Source organism: Protobothrops mucrosquamatus, unplaced genomic scaffold, assembly GCF_001527695.2.
Source record: "Protobothrops mucrosquamatus isolate PMUCROS unplaced genomic scaffold, P.Mucros_1.0 scaffold470, whole genome shotgun sequence".
In the NCBI taxonomy this organism is placed as follows: domain Eukaryota; kingdom Metazoa; phylum Chordata; class Lepidosauria; order Squamata; family Viperidae; genus Protobothrops; species Protobothrops mucrosquamatus.
The window spans coordinates 216,151-221,805 of NW_015386791.1; positions in this window are offsets into that span (position 1 = coordinate 216,151).

Genomic DNA, 5,655 nt, shown 5'->3' on the forward strand with positions numbered 1-5,655 from the left:
TCACGTCAAGGGCATCGTTGGGGTGACCTGGGGTGGAGATGTACAGCTGAGTATCATCAGCGTACTGGTGGAACTCCACCCCAAAGCCCCGAATGATCTCTCCCAGCGGCTTCACATAAATATTGAACAGTAGGGGAGAGAGGACCGACCCCTGAGGCACCCCACAAGTTAGGGGCCTAGGAGTCGACCTCTGTCCCCCAGGGACATTTAAATTAACTTAAATATTGTTACATATACTACAATATGTTCAAAAATCTCCTAAAATGTTCCTATTAAGATGAAAATCAATGAAATTACAAAGATTATTTGTTGAAATGACACTGGAGATAATTCAGTGATATTGTTTTTATACTTCTTGTAGTCCTTGAGTTACAAACTTTTATTCAGCGACCATTTGAAATTATGAATGTGCTGAAGGAAGGGACTTATGACCAGCCATAAATTTGTTTTGTTTGTTTATAAAGTTTATAGACTGCCTATCTTACCTCAAGGTAACTCTTGGGAAACAATGCCTTACACTACCTCTAATGCTGGTCTCTGGTAATACCATATCAATGAAACTCAGAGACTGAAGGATTGTCTCTTTTGGCAATACCATAATGTGGACTTCAATTCCCAAGCATCCAAGTTGGGAGTTTGGGAATTCTAAGAGTTGAATTTCAAACATCATCAAGCTGCCAACACTGAGAAATACTGTCATAATATGAGAGCTGCTTGGGTCATAAATTTCTAGCTTGCTTTTTATTCAGATCCCTAAAAGTTGCTAGGATCCTACACAGATAGTACTTTTTCAGTAATCCCTGCTAATGGGAAATCCTACCCTTAAGAAATGATTGGAGAATTTCTCCTTTCTTTTGACAATGCAAGGGAAGTTTTTTCAGCACAGGAAAAATAATTATAATTGATATAATTATAATTATAATTATAATTGATACTGTCATATTAATAGCAGGAGAGAACTGGCAATAATCCTTCTTTTATACAAAGCATCTACCTAATTCGTAGACTCATTGAATAAAAGGTTTGGAAAGAAACTTGAGATCATCAAGTCAAATCTTATGCCCAGTGCACGAATCCACTATCAAAGCATCCCTAACGGAAGTCCATCCAGACACTGATTAAAAATCTTCCATGAAGAGAAGAGAACCCTAACCCTACTCCATTTCTCAAGGAAATTTACATTACGCTATTGATGCAGCCCAGGATTACAGTTGCTCTTTTTTTCATGTGTCAAGTCCTAGCTTATGTTCAGTTTGTGATCCAAAAGACCACTAGATCTTTCTCACATGTATTACTGCCCAGTATGGTTGCCCCCATCCCCTTCTATAAGCATTCCTTTGATTTTTCCTACTTGGATGAAGAATATTTGTCCTCGTTAAAGTTTATTTGACTGGTTTCTGTTCATTGCTTAGTCTACATATCAGAATCCTTATGATATCATTGGTGTTGGTTAAAATATTATAGTATTGACATTAAGAGTTTTTGGGACATAAGCTATGATTTATAAGATATCAATCATTTAAAGTTAAGGCCTTCTACTCATGTTCTTTTTGAAAGGTCAGGAAGGATGTAGTAGGGTCATACAGATAATGTATGAAATTGACATTTAAGTTAAGATGCTTATCTTTATGTCAACGCTGCTAACATCGGATGTTTTTGCATTGACAACAGATGGAAATGTAGCCATCTTTTACTTTTTGCTTTTAGAGTTAGATGATGCTGGGAGGGGGGATGTGAATGAGAGTTCAGCTAGACATAATAACACTAAATCTAGCGTGAGAAACAAGGTTATTGTAACCAGAACTGATAAGGAATTGGCGGGTTGGAGAACTGGAGAGGAAGCCCATGCCTCAAGCTAATTGGGGAATGTGATTTATGACTGTTAATTAGAGGAGGGAATTGTGCTTTGATACTACAGTATGTGCTCAGGTAGGGGAATTCAGTTTTTGGCTTCGATTATGCAGTGCCGATATTATGCTATTCAAAATAAAGATTATTTAAGGTAAACAATGCCTCGAAGTTCTTTCGAAGAGTTTCATTTGTCGGAACCATGACACTTTATCTGTTCATAAGACTACCTGTGACTTGTCAATTATATATGTAAGTGAACCATTACCTGACCCAAGTCTGTTATCCTGGAGTTGTTTCATTTAAAAAAATCATAAGAAATAAGTTTCATTATTTATCACTCCAGATTAGAACCCATTTGATTGGAATTCATGATGAGGATGAGGATGATTAATGTGAATTAGTATATGTAATTTACTGGGAGGGGAAAGAATGCATTCCATAAATGTGGTAGTGCAAGTATACAGTTCTATTATTAGACTGAAGAGCAATTTGCTAAATATATTAAATTGCTACCAGCAGAGGACAAAGACCTGATCACATTAGTAGAAAATGGGTGTACTTTTATATATTAAACTTTTTTTAGTCAACCTGAAGTCCATGGGAGGAAAATTGGAATACATAAAAAAAATGACACACATACCAAGTGCAAGAGAGAGTTAGAGCTTTGTATTTTGATTATGCACGTTCAATCCTGACATCCTTTGGACCAGCTTAGTGGGGCAAGGGTGGAGAGCACTCTTTTACAGTGGTTCGCCTTCTTCCTGCAAGGCAAGGCTGGTTCTAACTGGTTTGGTTAGCATCATTTTCTATGAGTGCCTTAAGGCTCCGCACTCTCCCCACTCTTATTTAATATCTACAGGAAACTGCTGAGTAAAGAAGTTTATCAGCACAGGGTAAAATGTCTTCAGTGTGCAGATGATACTCAACAATAGTTTCATTTGGGAAACTAAGCACCCTAGACCAAGCCAAGTACATAGCCACCATCTCTCTAATCCTTTTTGTCAAATTCTAAAATTTAATCATACACAATGTGCATGTTATATGTTATTTTCCTTCATTTTAACAGAGCCTTAGTAAGCAGTGCTAGCTGGCTAAAACAAATGTTCTGCACTTTGAAAACAATATTAATTCATCATTCTTTAAATTAATCAGAACTTTTTTTAATCTTTGCTATTTAAAATCCATGTTCCTCAACATTTGCAGATGCCTAATAAGGTTTCATTCCAATTTAATTAAGTCAGTGTAATATAAACTTATGCAAACTTACTAATTTCTTCCCATTCAGAATGCACAAGAGATATGGATATGTTTATACAATAAATACAAGATTCTTAATTAGGCTTGAGCAGAATTTTACATTGTGACAGCCTGAGAATTATAAAGAAACCAAAATGTTTGCTTTTAAAAATCAACTAGGATTACCTATGGGACCTGACATGAAGTCTGATGATTGATTTATCTTGACACCTACAAAATAATATATTATGAATCTTGTTGTCCCAAGTATTTCAATCTTATCTGACTTGTTTCTAAAATGACAATTTGGTTTTCAATAAAACACTAACAAAAATATCTGCCAAACTGACATGTATTCATTAAAACAATAATGACTACTGCTGCTTGGAGAAATAGCAAATTAGAAATTTACATATAAGCCAGTTGTTGCTGTGCCTCTTCCTCCAGTAAGATACCTGGTCTTTCACTTTATTTCCCCAAACTGCTGAGTTTTTGTTCAATGAATCTGTATTTGGAGTGGCAGAAGGATTAGCTCATAGTCCTGCCAGGCAATCTATAAAGAATCACATCACTTCAGCTAATAAGCCTGAGCTCATTAGAAATTAAATGTCATTGTAAATTTGGGGAGCAATATATTGCGGTAGCTTAGTTATACCTAACAGAGGTTCAGGATGTGGCTGGATATTAAGGCTGAAAATTATGGGACTTAATTTTTAGAAGAAACGTTATGATGATGATAACTAGCAAATGAAGAGGTCTACAAGCAGTGGTGTCAATAGAAATTCTTTTGAAAACCTCTTCTTGAAAAGTTATTGTGAAAAAGAATGTGAATTTGAAGTGCTGTTCACCATTTATCAATCTTTTGTATGCTGGAATTTCAGATGGGTTGAACTCCAATAGCTTAACTCACAATAAGAATTGTGAGAATTAGTCCAGCTCCAGGTTGGTCAAGTTATATATGCTAACTATTAAGATGCATATTGTATTTATGACCTTACCTGATATAGAAATGTGAAAATACTTATTTATCACTTAAAAATAGCGCTTCATATTCAACTGTAAAGATTAAGGCAGGGGTATAATGTAATAAAGCCTAAAGCAAACTGATTATTCTCCTTAGGAACAAAAATGTTTCATAATTGCGATGGTTGAGGTTGGGTAATGGTAGCATTGGCCAAGGAAGAGAATGTGACCATTTGTTGCTGAAATTGCCAGCCAATCATTGTGGATTACCCCTCTTTTAGGTATAAAAGAGCAGAACAGCCAAAATGGTGTGCTAAGTGTGGCAATAAGCGTACAATTATTTAGGACAAGCTGTATCTCCTGCGTGAGATTCTGCCAAAAATGTATAGAACTATATCTAGACCAGCCAATCAAACAGTCCAAACCAGACCGTGACTCAACAACAACTGGACAAACAACACCCACACCAATTTACATCACACAAAAAGGTATTTAAAGGCCAGTGCTCTGACAGACAAGCACAATTCAAAGTGAACTGAAGATGTCCCCGTGAATGGAGACAAAACGTTTGCAACCAAATCACCAAGCTCGGAGAGCAAACCAACAGTCCATAGATCTATATAGGATTGCATAAAAGTTTCTCTTATTAAAATTTAGAGTTATATGATGCATCCAAAAAGAAATGGTCAGCTTATAAGAATAAGGCTAGAGAGATAGAAATATTTTACAAAAATAATTCTGTATACCACTAAGTTATCAATTTTAATGTCACTTTGCTAAAATAAAATAGTTGCTTGACTTTCATGCAGGTAGCTGGTGGAACAATTATTTTTCAAGGGTGGTTTATTTATTATATAGCTTATGAAAGGAAATTATGAATAGTTTATGAAAGAAAATGATGAATTAAATCTCTAAAACTATAAACAGCTTCAAATTAGTTTTAGTAATTTGTAGTAAGTTGAAATCAATTCCTGTAAATTCCACTAGGAATTTAGGATCTCTCTGGAAGAGAATTCTTCTTCAGTAGAAGTATCAAAAAAGTGTTTCTTTATGAACAAACTGATAAAGAAGGATGTCAGTAATGAGTCAAATATTATTCTCTCAATACTGAGGAATGTCATCACTTAAATTCACAGGAGACACTTAAAGAAATGTATTGTCAACATATCTGCAAACTCCAAATTCTGACACTGTTGATTCCTAGATCCATTAATCTTCTCTGGGAAATTTGTAAGCTGCCTAGAGTCATCTTTGAGAAATAAAAGATAGAAATATATGGATATCTGATAGATAGATAGATAGATAGATAGATAGATAGATAGATAGATAGATAGATAGATAGATAGATAGACAGACAGACAGACAGACAGACAGACAGACAGACAGACAGACAGACAGACAGACAGACAGACAGACAGATAATAAAGAGATGATAAGAAAGAAAGAAAGAAAGAAATAGATGGATGATAGAGAGAGAAAGAGAAAGAGAGGGGGGGAGTGGGATTTCTTCCAGAAGGAATCTTGGATTTGATAATACTCTTCCGGTAGCTTCCCCAATATTAATTGGTCATCTGTGATGTAAAAGGGATAAAATGAACAAGTTAT